The 17671-nt window shown below is 36.2% G+C and overlaps 1 long non-coding RNA gene across 1 annotated transcript in view; it reads right to left on the bottom strand.

Annotated features, from left to right (window-relative positions):
• LOC121674507 overlaps positions 1 to 16597 on the bottom strand; it is a 155224-nt gene extending 138627 nt beyond the window's left edge. The window contains exon 1 of the long non-coding RNA XR_006019652.1: positions 16538 to 16597. This is a non-coding gene — a long non-coding RNA (uncharacterized LOC121674507). The remainder of the gene's footprint in view (positions 1 to 16537) is intronic.
• Positions 16598 to 17671: the final 1074 nt, after the last annotated feature.

A 17671-nucleotide genomic window follows, 5' to 3' on the forward strand; every position in this document is an offset into this window, starting at 1 on the left:
CTCAGAAGTCAATCACTTTTTAATGAGGGAGGAAACGACAGGCAGAAAGAGAGTGATGAACTTCAACTAACCTGTTCTAGTTCTGTCAAAATAGTTAAGATGTGTAATGATAATTAATTTCTCCTCAAATGTATCTGTGTTCATAATCAGATTTTTTCTATAATTGCACACAATCTTGTTTGTGTATTTTTAAAAATCATTCTTTTTGTCTGGTTTTCAAACTAATTGCACTAAATTCAGCTATACATTAAATGACAGATTTTAATGTAATGATGTTTAGATTTAAAACCATGAAAATGATAAAACAATTAATCTTTGGTGTATTCCAATATTTCTTAAATCAGAAGAGTTGTTAATCAGCTGTGACAGCTCTCATAATTTCAGGATGACATCTCAAAAGAATACAATCATGCAAACAAAATACAAACTGGAGTTTTGTAAACCTATACTTTTTTTAGGGAAATTAATAGTAGAGTGGAATAAGAAATCTTGCTTAATAGCTAAGAGCCTTTTCAGGAGAAAAGACTGAATGCTAGCTTCTACCTCTGAAATATACACAAGAGATCATTTCAGTTAAGTTGTTGGACAAACAAGCTGTGGTATGCCATGGGGCCTGAACTCAGAAAGTGGCTTTTAGGAATTTTTAAGAAGCCAAGGTGCTCATTAATCTGGAAATAAACTTGCTCTACAACAGCTGAAGATGGCCAGACATTTCTTCTTCAGGAGACTGTACAGTGTAACCACCGTTACACTGAGAAATCTGATGAGTGGAAACTAAGCACGTGACCTGATGACCTCAGGAAAGGGTCTTTTAGCAGGTGAGAAAAATTAATGTCCTTCTGGTTTAGATCAAGTTCAAATTCAGGTCTTGTGCTGAGCCTAGAACAGAAAAATTGACCTCCTACTGGGCTGCCTTCAGAGCTAGGGATGCTCAGAGAGAGAGGTGAAGTCGTGCCACACTGAGAGGAGGAACTGTGTCATTGTGGTCTTCTGCAGTGTAAAAAAATGTGAGGGGTTATGACACAGAGCCAGTGGAGAAGAATGTGCAGGCAAGGGTTTTATTCTTCTAAAGCTGCAAAAGACTCACTGAAGTGCTGAAGAACCAATGCAGTGCACTGACTGTTTTTTCTAAGAAATAATTCAGATAAGAAAATTTGTTTCTTCAGCTGAACTGAACTCTCCAAATGAAAATTTCATTTAGCAAGAAAGAATAAACAGCTTATGCTTTCAATGTTAAGAAAATCCTTTGAAGTGGAGAAACATTTTAAAATGTAAGAAGAAACTGCCACTCTATGAGAGATACTTTAGGAAGATGCAGTATACAAGTAGTCACAAACCCCAAAATCTGATCTATCAAGTCTGAAAAACTGCTTCAAAGTGTATCAAAAAGGTAAAAAGCATATTGATGAAATTAAAGTTCCTGCTTATAAGGATATACTGATTGCTTTTCAAGCTAACCTCCTAAATTCATTGTTTCATGTAGATTATATATTTCCTAGAGATGTAAATTGTGGCATAAATTTATTATTATGCTCTATAGAGGAGATATTATATTTCAGATCTCCATCACAAAATCTCCAGGCCTTACCAGGGAAATGGCCAGGGTCAGGACAAGGGACAAGCTTTCTGAAACAAAATAAAAGTATTCCCAGCAAACAAAAGTTGTGGCAGGTGGAGTGCTGTGTCTCAGTAGCAGCCTTGAACATGACACTGAGGCAAAACCTTTGGCATATTCCCACAGGAGCCCTGAATGATACAGAAGAACAAAGCTATGCTTTCTGAAATGAAAAATGCCAACAATTCACTCTCAGAGAAAAAGTTCAATCTGATCTCAAGCCACTCTAAAGTATCATGATGAAGCACACTCTTGACTGGAGCTAGATATTACTATGAGGAAAGTTGCAACAGAGCCTAAAGGTAAAGTACTGTCCCAAAAATATTTTCTGAAATTCTTGTTACAATATTTCAAAAGTATAACTTCAAACAGAGCAACAAACATTCTCCAAAAATTCCTGCCATGTAGCTGTGCTTTTGTTGTGAAAAGAACTGCCTATGCCTATGCCAGTTCTAACTGGCTGGGAATTTTCTACCCAAGGTGATCCACTGGTTCATGCACAACCTGCTCTGACACTTCCACAGAGCAGCAGAGTCTGGCCCCCTCTGGGCTATGAGTGTGGTGCAAACATGCAGCATCAACAGCAAAGATCACACATGGCCAAGTGTGAAGGGATGTTTTGTACAACTGTGTCTGAGATAAAGCTCACTTTCAGTCAGTCTTATATTTCCCTGTGTAAAGTGCTTAGGGTGCAAAACGACTGCTGCATAGCTTAAAAAGTGGGAAAACCAATTAACACATGGAAAGACCTAGTGAAGGCCATGCTTAGAAGCACATCATTTTAATTTCTCTTCTGTAGTATTTCACTATATGTAACAGGTAATAACGATATTTATCGCTACAAAAAGTTTAACACAACTTTACTGCTGGATTCTTGTCTTCTGGTACTGTTATAAGATCAATTTTATCCATTAACCAACCTTAGTCTACCAGTTCATTCTAAAACAAGTTAAAAACTGTGAGAAAGGTGCTAATGCCAGTGTGACTACAATGAAGGGGAATGACAGCTACCTTCAAGGGGCTGCTTGATCTTGAGACTTCAGTGCTCTGAACCTCCTATGCAGAAAGTGCCCATACTTAACTTGGTGGAAGCTTAACAGCTTTTAAACTGTTTAGCAAATGACAACACCTCTGCATCAGAAGATCTAGGTGTGAAAAAAAATACTTCTTTTTCTTCCTTGAAGAGAGAGGATGAGTCTTCAAAAATTCCTTCTTGGCTATATATTAGAAAAGTTATGAGAAACTAAAACATAAGTCTCATACTTATCCTTTTTCTTTCCTTTATCTTTCCCCAACAACTTGGCCCCTAGTAAAATTGAGTATTACTTAAAAACTCTAAACTTCCTCAGCATGACTTTTAGTTGTGTGAGAATGTTTATCTTGGAATGGAAATCAAGTAAAAATGTTTAAATAACATAAATAATAGCTATTAGAAAATTTTGCATACTATTACGGGCAAAGTAAAGCCTTTCTAAATGTTTCAAAATATCAAGTCCACAGACTAAGAGAAATTCTAAATAAAATCAATAATACAGAAAAAAATTCTAAATAAAAATCAAAGTTCAAGTCCAATTGAACATCTAAACATTGTCACTGACAGACTGAAATCATGAACTTATGTTATCTGATTTCATTTTTTTAAAGTCTCCTGTATATCTTCTGAAAGCCACTAAATAAATATTCATGAGTTAAAAACCAAAAGTATGCTCATCATCTTCACATACTTTCTGTTAGGTTTTGCCTGATGAGTTCTCTGACAACTTGTTGTTTGTCACCATAGAATGCCTGAAGCCTCCATGCTACCCTGGCTTTCAATTTTTCACTTTTCTTATCTTAGCCTTCATGTACACACATCCCTTGCAGTTTTAAGAAATCAGCTCCACAGTACTCTAAAACTCCTTTAAAAAGTGTGGCTTAGTACATGGTCTTTGAAAGGAATGTATTTGCTTACAGATTTTTGAAAACTGAGCCTGCACCTCCTAGTATACATATGCCCTCTCTTTCATTCTAGAGATGGCTACTGCAAACTAACCCCAGATTACATGTGATTAAAAACAATATTGTTAAATTTAGCCTTCAGTAGAGTCTGGAACAACTGTTTTACATAAAATAGATGTCTCAGGATCTATATTTAAGTTAGTTTAAGAGTTTAAGTTACAGTAACCAGTAGGCATTACAGCAGTTTACAAAAATGGATTCAAGATCTCACCTAGGCATATTTAATATGCAGGATAAAGGTTGGAATGATAGCCCTGGGAAAATCTACTTGTTTTTCCACAGAATAGGATGATGGCAAAAACTGCATGCAGTACTCATGTGGGCATGAGAGGGAACACTGTCATTTTGTAATCATACTTTCACTTGACCTCTAATCCAAACCTCACTATTATGCTAAACCCAGGCTGAAAGGCTGGCTGCTGTGATGCAGACAGGGCAGGGAGGCATGAATTCCAGAAGGAAAATCTATTTGATGAGATTAGCAATTGAGGGTTTAATCTGAGTTTTAGCCCTGAAGTCAGAGGAAATCCATAGACAACAATGTGAAAGATATAATCTCTCCTAAGAATATCTCCTTAGAATATAGGAATGTTTTCACTGAAGAAAAATAAGGAAAGCTTCCAGGACTTAGCACGAAAACATTTAGCTTGCAGCTTAAAGAAAGTGATTATTTAATGTCATTAGACTTCTGCTTCCACTGAAGAGACTGAAGAAGATTCTAACTTTATGCTCATAAATTATAAAATCACTTTTAAGAAAACTATTTTTATTAGCATAGTTTCAGTCAAGTATTGATTCAACAACCTCATGTCCACTGCATAATTGCTATTGTGTCTATTCTGCCTCATTAAAACTGTTTTGGTTTATTTTGTGTTCAATACAGATATCTGAAGAGGCACATTATTACTACTTTAAAAATGCTCATTCTGTTTTATTTTAAATTCCCTTTTGAAATTGTTTACTTGAATGAAAATAAGTTATATAGGTCATAACTTGTGAAAGTTATGAGGAAGGAAAATTGGAGGAATGTTAGATTCATATTTGATGTGGCATATAACTTTGTAAGGTTTAAGTAAGCTGTAACGAAAATTGTTTCAACTGATCTTGGCATAATTTTAAAATCGGCATACATCCAAGAATCTTATGCCAGAACACTAAATTTTACTATTAAAAAAGGAAAGCTTAAATCCTTTCAAGGCTGTGACATCCACTTCAAAAACAAAAAAGCTGTCTGATTTGTAAAATCATGCTGGGATTTACAAAAGCTTTGAAATTTTATTTAGTTAATTTTCTTGGTACTGTTTCAACCATCATAGATAAAAATGGCATCTGGGTTTCTGAAATGGAAGAATTCTGTTCCATCTATGAATTCTTGTGTTCTTGTTAATTACCAAATTTCTATCAAATTCAGTTCAGACCAAAAGGTAATTATTGTCATTAAAATATCTGTCACACATTTTTTCCTATGGGTAATAAGTGTATCAAAGGGATCAAGAATGTATCCTTACAAAATAATGGATTTTTTGGTGATATTTCCCTCAATCTGTTCTGCATTAAGAGTAAATAGATAATCATATTAAATAGTCCTATGTACTTGGAAATAATGTGGAAAAAACACCCAGACTGCATCACACACTAGATATTCAGGTTCAGAGGGAAATGAAATATAAATCTAAATCAGTGCTGAGGATGATTTTTTCTTGTCACGTCTACTAAATGTCAGCAGAAAAAGAGAGGATCTGCTCCTAAAATCCCTTAGTGTCTCATAGAAGTCCTTATACTGATCTTACTGGATGGAAGTCCACTGAAGCTGGGCTCCAACTACTTGAAAAAAGATGACAAACTCTTATAAAAAAGGTAACTCTTGCTCTTTGTGATCATGTTAGCTGACACAGAGTTAAAGTCCAATATTGCAGGTTTTTTGTGTAGGAACTTGGAGTCTATTTCATTGCTACATCTTGAACTGAAATTATCAAAAAGCTTGGATCTAGTAGAAAATAAAGGTTAGTATATCAGATGCAAGGAGCTGGTGCTGGCCTTTCTTCCAAGAATGATAAATTTACTTGAAGCTGGAAAAAATAATTTTTATTTCTATTGCATAGTATTTGAATTCAGTACAACTTTTTAAAACAATCAAACTTGATTCCCAAAAGTCTTGTGATATACTCTGAAAGAGATGTTTACAGCTTTGCTTTCTAATTCAATATTTATAAAGAAATAACTATATTACTTTACTTCTGTATCAGAGTGAAACACCATTGGTATTAAACACTGTGTACATAGCTACTATGGAATCTTCATTTGATAAAGAGAATCCCAGATCCTGAAAAAGTAATGCTAGAAAAAGCTATATTTAGAAAACATCTGCATATTGAATGTCACAGTAACGATAGAAACTTTAACTCAGACAAATTTCTATCAATATTTCATTAGATAATGCTGGCAAGGGATTAAGGCTAAAATCTTCAAATGTGTGCAGGAGAATTAGTTGCTCAAATTCTGCTATAATCAGCTGCATATTAAACTCATAATTTTCCTGCTGTTCTTCACATGGATGATCTGCAGCTTCATTAAAGGATCCAGAATTGACTCATCCCACAGAGCTCAATCCATGAGAGTGAGCTAAGCTATCCATATTTGTTTTCCATAGCATAGCATTAAATGAAGTCCCTATTTAAACAGGAGTTGATCTAGAACATGGTAAAATTAACATGAATATAGCAAAGGATATATCTTCTGTTTCACCTCCAGCTGGGGTGTCAATTCCAAAATCAGATTGTATGTATTTTTATTCCAGTGTTTCCAGCAAATGTTAGATTAATCTTAATGTTTTTGTAAACAATGTGATCTCAACAAAACAAACAAAAAACCAACCAACCAACCAACCAAATAAAAAACAAAGCAAAAATACCCTCAACCAAACTAAAACACTGAGAACGCTCTTAGTACCATAGTAGTTAAATTTCTGTGAATTATCCTGGAAGATAAATTCAAATCAACTTGATAACTGGTTTCCTAATGTCCAGTGGAGCATGACGTTGTTAATGAGGGCTTCTGTCTCAGGTGATTGTGTGCAAGGACAGGCCTTCTCCCACAACTACTCGTTCGCCCTTTGGGCTTTTGTGAGCATCTCTGAATACTTCCAGCCAAAGCATTCTTTTTACTGTTGGAAGGTGGCGGGGGGGGAATGTTGGAAGGGGGAAGGGAAGGCGGGAAGAGGGTGTTTGTTCAGAGTAAATTTTAGAACACTAAGACCTCAAGATTTATGAAGGGATATGCCAGGGAGGCACCAAGCAGCATTTCCCCATGGCCCCAGCCAGGTGAAACAGTGTTAGGCTTTAAGCACCTAACACCAGTATGGACTGTGAACTGCCACAGTACTGCCCCAACCCCTGCTGTGTCTCACAAGCACTTTTTTCATCGAAAAAAGTTGCTTATATACACCCACTCAAGTAAAAACACCTGTGTACATGTACAGTTGTATACATCTCTTAGCCAAAATATGCATTCAGACCAGCCATGTGCTGACTGTAAGGTGAGCACTCTGGATATGAAAGAGATGAAGCTTCCTGAAATGTTTCTCAGTAATGTGGCAAAGAGGATGATAATTAGATTACATGGACCAGACCTGTGTTGGATGTAGGGCTGATTAGGTCTAAGTGGCAAAGTGTTAGCAGTGGGGGGCTGCAGTTGTGACCCCTGTAGTGAGTGACTGGACACAGGCAGTTCCAGCAGCCCTGTTGCAGGGGGATTCATTAACTATAAGATTTATGCTTAAAGAATTCAAGAAAACTGTAGGTCTTTAGGACATCTATCTCCATACCTCTCTCTTGCAGCTCTGCATCATGACAAACCTTGCAATTGCAAAACAGAGGTGCAGGTACTGTGTCCCTTACAATCCAATCTTGTTTTGAGAGGTTCTCATCTCCATGAGACTAGTTTTCATGTTGGACACATTAAATTTGGTTAACCCCGGCTGATTCCAAAACAGTCTGCTTTTGACATTGCAAATGCAAGTGCATGTAGCCAGATAACCAATAAAAATGTCTCCAAATGGAATGTAGAAGTCAAGAGCTGTGCTCATCCCCACTCTAATCTTTACTGCCTAGCAGACAGGAGGCCTAGTAATAGATTTTTAAAAGAGAAAATGTCAAAAATAAGAAATTAAAATTTAAAAGGATAATAAAACTAGATGGACAGTGTTTATTTTAATGAATTAAGATTACTCTCTTCTGACTTAAGTTTAATTATTTAAATGAACAGAAGTCTTGTAATTAAGGAGTATAAAGGAAAATCTTTTAGAGGCAAAGCAAAATAAGACTTTCCAAGAGAAAGGAAGACAAATACTAAAACTTCTCAAGGTGTTAATTTAGAAGAAGTCCGTATGATCCTTAAAAGTACATGCACATTAAAAAAAAAAATAACTGTTTTTGAATTTACAGCTATCTAATGGCATACTCCCCATGTAGTATATATGAGACACTAATAGCTCAAGGAAAAATGCATTTGTAAAATATTTTGCTAGAACTTGTCTTGTAAAATAAGCTTGCTTCAAGAAGGAAGAGCTTACACTTTTTTTCTTCACCATCCTAGTAGACACCTTCTATTAAAATTCAAGGTCAAAAAAAAAAAGAGATTCAGCAAAGGCAAAGAACTCAAATTGTTAATTATATGTGATTAAATGTACTACTAAGAGTAGTTGCACTGAAGTCACCAAAGTTCTTTAACTGTACTGAGCTAAGAGTATGCAACCTGAATAAAGGAGTAAGGAGGAAAAATGCTTGTCTTCATTCCACCTGTAATATGAAAAATTTATACTTGCTCTACGCTTCCATTTTCCAATGTTCTCTTACACGCAAGAGATTAAGATAAAAATACAATAGGTCAATGTAACTTATCTATAAATAAGGTGTTTAATACCAGTTTCATTTCTTAGAGCCACAACATAGAATAAATACCAATATGTCTTAGCACATTTTAACAAAAATTCCACACTAAAAGAAAACCACAGAATACTTTAAAATTAATTACACTGGTCTATGTTGCAGAAGCATGAAAAACTGGATGAATAAGTCTTTGTGGTGTACCTGTCTAGATCTTTTTATAACTAGTCCTCTCTAAAGGCATAAACAGGAGAAAAGGTTTTCAATCTGAAAAGTCGAGTTTTGCTGGAACATAAATTAGGATAGCTACTTTCTTAAGTGGAAAACTTGCTAACTAGGAAAAGCAAAAGACCAAGAGAAAATGGACATTGAGCCACAACAACCAATGCCTGCCTATCTAATCCCTGCTTTCTCATGATTTTTTATATTGTAAAATTGTGATTGTGAATCAATGTAGTGTTATCTGCTGCTTCACTCCAGTCCATGTAAGGTGCCTGTTTGAACAGAGTGCTGCTGATATGCAGGATAGGGTAGGGTGAAAGTTGCATTCTGTCACATTCAAAATTCCTAATTATACTTACTTAGCAAAGTTAGACACAAAACCCCAAAAGCTACTAAACTTGGCAAATCATGACTGAAATCAAATAAGGACTGACGTTACATGACAAATGAATCTCACAAATAAAAAAGGAGCATGCAGCCCTGGGCAAAATAGTCAGACAGCTGATGTCCAATGAACCTTCAGCATGACTGTCTGGTTTCAATGTCAACACAAATTTCTTTCTAGAGTATTTTATCAGACATACCAAAATTGTTTGAAGCAATTTAAACAGAGATGGAATGTGTGACTGCTTACCCACTTGATGGTGACTAATGGGTAATATGGGGAAAAGTTCCCTGTTCTCATTTAATGATGGGTGTTTGGGGTTAGATTTCATTATCCTGCTCAGCCCCATACATGCAATACTCCATTATTTAAAAAAAAGTTTGTGTGATTAAGCTCTGCACTCATTGTAACAAAAAAATCTTCTGTTTCCAGTTACAGAGACTGCACAACATATTGAAAAGCTAATTTCACCATCTGATTCCTTCAGTGTTTGTTCACTAACTAATATTCTCTGTCATTCACTGCTTTTATGTCATCAAACCAGATTAGACCATAGGGAAGAATGAAGAACCCCATATATACTATGGTTGCATTTATTTTCAATGACTGAGTGCAGGAGCAACAGTTCTTCGAATTTTGTATTTTTCTTGATATCAAGTTATTCGTTTTTAATGTAGAAATTCAGTCTTCACAGGATTTATACTGAGTTGGATGAATGCAGTCTATCAATTCAACAGTTTGTGATTCTGGCAGTGTTTTTCTTCAAGTCAGGCCAAGTACCATAGAAGAGTTTTCACTAAAAGTATAGTGTATTCAATCAGTTCAAAGCAACATTTATGAAATAAAAAATTGAAGTATAATGACCCTTCCAATCTACAGCACTGGTGACATGACATGAAATTCTGGTCAACAGATACTTGCTTGAACTTCTTTTTGAAATTCCTAAAACAGTAATACTGATGTTCAGACTAGACTGTCCAGTCAATATCTACATGACTTTTTCAAGCAAGACCTTCTGATTACGTAATTTTTTCCTGCAAGTCCTTTGCTAAAATTCTCACAGTTATTTACTTGCACTTTTACTGTTTTCCAACCATTTCACTACTAAATAGGTACATTGATTAAATAATTTTTGTAGTGGACTATTTTATCAATCTATGTAATTCTTGAACAAATAATAGTCAATATAAACAATCAAAATTCCTCTATTACTGAGATACTGAACTGCAGATTCTGTAACTTGCATCACAGGGTCACACGTGTAGGGCATCAGCTGAACCTGTTGCTTCCACCACTACCACCTCTTTATATGCACCCTAGGCACAGTCCCCAAATTATTTCCTTCTTGCATACACATGATTTCTAGTAAACCATATGTAGGCTAATTTTCCTTGCCCTTACAGCTGTGCATTTCCGTGGCTTTCCTGCAATTATACTTTCACATAATTTTATTTTATTTTGAATAATTCTTTACTGTTTTACTGTTACCAGTCTTTCATAGTGGGTGGAGGTGTTTTGGGTTTGGTTTGGATTTTTTCTCTGCGTTAAGTCCTTAGATTTCTTGGTATTAGAAATAAAACATCAAGGCTGGAATATATATGACATTTTTAAGCTTGGTAAACAAAACTCATGTGGAATCACAAGAAATAGAAGATCTTTTTTTTTCAGAAATGGAGCTTTGTAAAGCAGAGTTGACTGAAAAGGAGGGGTCTAGGTATAAGTTGGCATAGACACTATTTGGTGTAAAATAGACTTGTAAGAAGGAATTCAAATCACCCACCAGTCTAAAACTTGACATTTTGAGTGTATACCAAATGCGCCACTATTGGATAGTCAATAGAACATGCTCTCATTCTTGGTTTTCCTATTCTTCTTTAATAGTAAAGCAAATAAAGCCAGGCAGACTGACTTCACAGCTTAATATTTATTCTAACTCACAGCATGCTTACTTAGCAACTAAAAATCTGTGATTCACATTCTTGGTCCAAATAATTTCTTTAATGAAATATAGCAGTGTCATCAGGTGTGAGTGAAACCAGCAGAGCCCAGAATGTTCTGTAACGTACACTTAACTGCATTGACCACTGATACTTCAGTGGCAAGGACTGATGTTATTCCCAGCCTTGTGGTCTCTACTCCAACCTTCCACTTGGTCAGCCATAAGACAAGACTAGGTTTCTCAGTGACTTAGTCAGTCATAAAACCTACAAGTACAAAGGCTGCACAGTCTGCATGGGCAGCCTCTTCCACTCTGTGTGACTCTTCTCACAGTGAGGCCATATATGCAGCGCAAACTTGTCCAGCCCACCGATGTTTCCTGTAAATCTATCCATCACTCCACTTGTCAACCTACAAGTACAGAGAGACAAAGAATTTTCTTTCAGACTGAATGCAATCTGTCTGCCATCAGTCTGAAGTCAGTCTTCTCTCCAGGACGACTTCCCTTGGATTTTCATTTCAGCACGCAAGATTACTTTAATTACTAGAACTCTGAACTTTCTGTTTGAGAACTAACTCCATAACTGTCAGTCATTCACACAACTTTAATGAAAAGGTGATTAGAGATTAAGAGCACAGTACAAGATACTGGTTTTCTTTGGCTGCATCTAAATGGCATGACTCTATATCTGGATGCCTAAGTCAGCCAAACTATACTGTAGTAATTTTTAATGAGAGCTGTGCATTTGTGAAGCTCCTCAGCCCTGTTAGTAAGTCAACCACAAAACTAAATCCCATATGAAGAAAAACATCAGAAATCATACTAAACATTTACATTTCTAAAAAAAAAAACTCTTATTTTTTCACCAGGCAAGACTAAAGATAGAATCAATAATGAATTGCAGAGTCATTCAGGCTGGAGAAGCCTCAGGAGTTCTCTAACCCAGCTGAAGCTCTGAGGTCAGACCAGGTTGCTCAGAGCTTTAGGAAGTCTGGTCTTGAAAACCTCCAGCACAGACATTCTGCATCATCTCTGGAAAGCCTATTCCAGCACTTGTCTGGCTTCTTGGCATGCCCACTCCTCCCAGCCCTTAAACTGGATCGTCTGTCTCTTTCAATTTATATCTATTACCCCATGTCATCCTGTCACTCACATATCTAAAGAGCCTGACTGCATCTTCTCATAATGCCCCATAAGGACTGGAAGGCTTCTACTATGTTGCCTTTGCAGCCCACCTCTCCTTTTACTCTCTAGGCTAAATAATCCTAAATAAAGGCTCCCTGGTGAGTCATGTGCTTCAAAGTGTAAGTCACAATTAACTTCAGCAGTAGGACATAGATCTGAATAAATAATATGCAAAAAGTCAGGTCCTCTTGCTCTAGTCTACTTTAAGTTCAGTACCTTATTTTCCACATGATGCCTCAGTTTTATTCTGTAACTGTCTAAATGTTCCTGCATGCCACCACTAATCATCTACTTTCATGTAATATCGATGGATAAATTTTCAGAGCATTTCCTAATTTGATATGTTTCCAATACAAGAACAACCTTGCTCATTGAAAGAATTGCAAATATATTTTACATAGCTTCCAGCTTTAGTTCTGGGTTTAGTGAACTTCAGTTTTCAGATGCTTATCCTGAAAAGACAGAGGTGTAATCTAAGATGGAGTTCTCATAATTTATGTTAACCTGTTCTAGTAATTAAAGGTTTTCAAACTAGTTTTCTAATAAGTCCAAAAAAGGCATTGGGCCTGCCCCTTCTGCATTTGGAGATAGAATTGCTGGGGGAGGAATAGAAGGAAGAGACAGGGAACCTAGAGTCTTAAAATGTGGATTTTTTTTTTTTGTTTGTTTAGACTGGAAAGCCAGTTTAAGAACAAATTTCCATCCAAAGATAACATTCTCTGAAAAAGTAGAAAATTGAGAGTTTAAAATATGGTTGCATAGACAGCACAAAGCATCTAGTTTGTTATATGTAATCTAAAGCAATTATTGATAGATGCACTGCCTAATTGCCTTGAAAAATAAGAATTTTCTCTTGAATCCTGCTTATCTCTCCAAATGATTGTGTAGTAGTAAATGACTGAAAGTTGACATGTGCTGCAAGAAAGTTAATCTTTGCAAGGAGAGAAGTTAAATAATAAAAGAGGTTGAAGCATCTTAATCCATGAAGATTTTAAATTTAAAAAAAATTAACTGGATAAGACTAGGAGCAACCTAATGTGACTTTGAAATTAACCCTGTTTGGAGTATGATGGTGGGTTGATCTTGGCTGGCTACCAGACCCTTACTCTCTTTTTTTTATCCCCTCTCCTCAACAGGACAGGGTAGAAAATACGAAAGAGTTTATTGAGGGTCAAGATAAAGACAGGGAAATCACTCATCAATTATCATCATAGGCAAAACAGACTTGACCTAAGGAAAATTAGTTGGATTAGTTGCCAATTAAAGTAAAGTAGGTTGGTGAACAAAGACTCTAAAACACCTTTCCACACCTCAACCTTCTTCCCAGGCCCAGCTTCTCTTCTTCATCCCTAACTCTCCCATGACCACACTCCCTACCCAAAGCAACCCAGGATGGGGAATGCGTGACTGTAATCAGTCCATAACAGCTCCTCTCTGCTACTCCTTCCTCCTCACACGTCTTCCCTCTCCAGCCTGGGGCCTTCCCAGGGGCTGAAGAGAACCACCTGCTCCAGCATCTCCTCCCCCTCTCTCACTGTCTCAAGAGAGATGAGCTGGACCTGATGGTATCCAGAGGTGCCTTCCAGTCTAATGTAATCTGCCATTCGGTAATTAATCCAACTGTTTAAAGCAGCCGCTAAAATATATAAGAGCAGACATATCTAATTATTAAAAGCTCATTTAGTTTGATTTTCTGAAAAATTTAACATCTGTACAGTCAGTTCCGCTTTTTCTCGGCTTGTGAATTGCGCATCTATTTAAAATACTTGTTTTCTTGGAGGGATTGCTGCTTTAAATTGAACTTTAGTTTAAGATAAAGAATAAAAGTCTCTCATGCTTTAAAAACAAATAAATGTTGCAAAGTAAAATATTTGTGTTTTATTTCTGACTAGGAATCTTCATGGAAGATAAACTGTAAGGCTTAAAGCATCTGCACCAAAGGTCCCTAAAGCATTTTAGGAACTCTTTTAATTGCATGAGCCAGCTAGCTAGTAACATTACTGACATCCACTGTCTGAAACATGAAATTCATTATGAGCACACTGTAGCTGTCCCAGACATCATGGCAGGTAATAAAGAGAAATATTTCTCTATTTAAAAATAAAATGTTATATAGACACAGTCTTTCCATAATAGCTCTTTACATTGAACAGAAAGAAGGCTAGCTGAGCTGCTTTGTGTTGACTGTTGTAAAAGATCACAATATCTCTAAAATCCAACTCAAAAATTCTTAAAATTTTTAACTAAATCTTAAATTTCAAAACAAACACAAATAGAAAAGACAGCAACAAATTTCCAGAAACAAACTCTGCACCAAAATTTTCATATGGCTAGGAGTTATGTTTTGTCCTGTTGTAATCTTAACTCTGCATGTCTGATTCTGAACTTCACTCTATAACCACATGTATTTCTGTATGCCTCTACAATCTGACACTAGAATTCAGCCTGAATAGGCCCTTCACTAGCAACTGTGACTTCCAAAATGGTTGTAGAAGCTAAAGGTTGCAATCTAGCATAGAGAAGATGTTGTCATGCAGAGAAATATGCTACCTTCTTATTGTGTTAAAGTTGTATGACATTGTTTCTGTATTCTGGACGGGAACACTAGCACAGTGAGCTTTTCGCCCACATCACTGGGTGAGTTCAGCCTTACCTGCTTACAAGCCACAAGTCAAAATTTTCTGAAGTGAAAAAAGACCTATAAACTCAGTAGAAGTAATTTTTGTTGTTTTTTTTTTAGTTAAACAGTGGTATATGTAGGGCAACTTTGAAAAGATCAATCTTCGCTAGAAGTCCTAGGAAAGCTGTAGTATAATGGCTCTTGAAGCAGTGTTGCAGTTTATCCCCACAAGCAGTTCAAATCTGAGGGGCAGAAAACAGATTCCACATGCTCAGGCTCACTGGCCACAACCTGTTGTTACCACTATAGAGACAGACATACCACAGAAATCCTGAGACCCGTGTTATCGGGTGCTGCAGGTGTCCTAACTAGGAAACATTCCTTATTTGCACTGGTTGGTAAAAGTATTTTTATGACAACAAAGCTGTGTTTTCTGAAGGAAAAGAAGTGGAAGAGAGATACCTGTGGTAGATGCCATATCAGTTATAAGCATTGTATTAATGCAATATTCTTTAACCCACAGCTTGATGCAAAGAGCACCTTACATCTTTGGGACAGCTTGAGTTGCTTCTTTCTCAAGGACATAAGGAACTGCTCTGAAGCTCAGGAAAGCAGCAAGTTCTGTTTCAGGTATGTGTTCAAGAATTAACAGAATTGAGCTGCTGCAATAAAGTTCCCTGAAGCTGATATTTGAAAATGTGAATTCTCTAGCATTTGCCTCTTCCTTCTCTATTTAATATTAAATTTCCAAAGAACTGCTAAACTAACAGGCCGTGAGTGAACAAAATGCACTTGTACAATAGAAGACGCAAACAAGATCTTCCAAAATAATTTTTTCTCACCAGGGTTCTCAGTCTTTCCCTTTCCTCCACAGACAAACATGGAGTGCTTTGAATGCACTTAGTACTCTGCTATTGCAAGACAATTCACCATTTTTACCAAGATGTTAAACAATATTGACTATCTACAATTTCCCACAAAATATTCTCAGATCAATTGCCATTTTAATTTCTAATAACATGCAATTAATTTTTCAGTTGACTAAAGGTTCTGAAGAATTTTTATTCTCTTCACACTAAATGTCCATTTTTAATTTGCTTATCAAACCCATAGATTTTCCACTGAGTTAGTTTGTGCAATGTGGTTGCTAGGCAACCAAAATAATTTTTCCTATTTTAGTTCAGCAAAGGAAGATATAAGTTTACCATCCTGAACCTTGCTGAAGCTTTTGTAATTTAATTAAGTCTCTAATGTTTATAATCCCTTGTCACTCATATCTCTCCACAGTCATTTTTTTTCATTGGAGTTTCATGGAAGTGGGAACAGATGTAGCAGTTCTCAGAGTATGCCGTTTAAGCACAAGCCAGTAACAAATTACCTGGATTCATAACTTAGGAGGGAGCAGTGTAAACATATAGAACTCTTAAATAGTTTTCTATTTGATGAAACAATACATCATAAATCAGTAGAGTCGGCTTCAAAAGTCAAACATGGAACACTTATTGGTTTTGGTGTTCTCAGTGTTCAGGCACTTCTAGATTGATAGAATACTTAAGAAAAACCATAATGGCTAATGTTTTCCGTGAATATTATTTTGCCTTCCCCCCACAGCTTATTATTTCATATTAAAATTGGACACATTCCATATTTAGAAGTTTTTGATTGAGTAATCTCAAAAAATTTTACTCACAAGATCGTGTTGTTTCTATCAGAAGTGAAATGTTTACATCCAGACATGTTCCCAATGCAGTAATCATGAATATAGTTTTAAAAACACAAGATTTAACATATTCAGTGAGTCATAAATTATATATAGCTTTTTCAAACTGGAAGAGGAAGATGAGTCGGACAAGCATATGACTGTATTCCATTTAAGATTAGGGCAGTTAAGAAGCAAGATAAGAACTAGCACGTCATAACGGTCGTTCCCAAAATTATGAGAAGAAATCACTCTAGGAAAGGACAGTACCAGCAAAAAAATCTTACTTTGGTGAACAATAGCACTGTTTCAAAGGGTTTTTCAGCTCCTGTATTATTTTTCAGCAGAATGATAGATTTGCATGCCAATTCAGTGTTTTCTAGACACACAAGTTCTGCAGTAACTGCTATAGCAGACTGAGCTTCAAGAGTCCCCAGAAAACAAGTTTTGGTTAAAATAACAGATTCCCTAACTGATGAACATACGTAATTCATTAAATGTTGGGTACAAAAAAAGGTGGAGTTTTTATTATCACCACAGCAATTTTCAATTTCAACAACTAAAGCTGGAAACAGCTCAACTTTCAGAACAGCTGACAAAAAAAATTTCCAATTAGATTCCAAATAAAGTCTTCCTTCCCATTCTGCACATCTTTTTTAAATCCAAGACTATCATATTAAAAATCCCAAAACCCTGATAGCTACAGTGATAACTAGAGCTCAGTAGGATTTAAACAAGGTTTCACAGGGATTAGGTAAGGGAAGAACCGAATCATAAGTATGCCACTTCTAAAGAAAGATTTTTAGCGTGAAACAGAATATACAGCTCTACTATAAAAAGATGTGTCACTAGTTATTTCAACATCTTTGAAGAACTAATTTGGTGTGTGACAAAGACAGGGTTAAGTGAAAGCAGTACCTGCCAAAGGACCTAATATACCAGCTTTGGTGGCTATGATGTCCAAAAAGTGCATGTCAGAGGCAAGAAGAATCTAGGGTCATTACAGACAAAGATAACGGACAGTGGCAGGCAGTAGTTTAGGATGCCAAAGGATCCATTACCACAGAGATCTTGTGCTCTCTGTGAAGAATAAAATAATTAGGGCTCTCTACTGGGAGACAGAAC

The sequence above is a fragment of the Corvus kubaryi genome, unplaced genomic scaffold, assembly GCF_017639235.1.
Source record: "Corvus kubaryi isolate FWS band 111438036 unplaced genomic scaffold, C.kubaryi_AGA036_p1.0 68, whole genome shotgun sequence".
Lineage (NCBI taxonomy): Eukaryota > Metazoa > Chordata > Aves > Passeriformes > Corvidae > Corvus > Corvus kubaryi.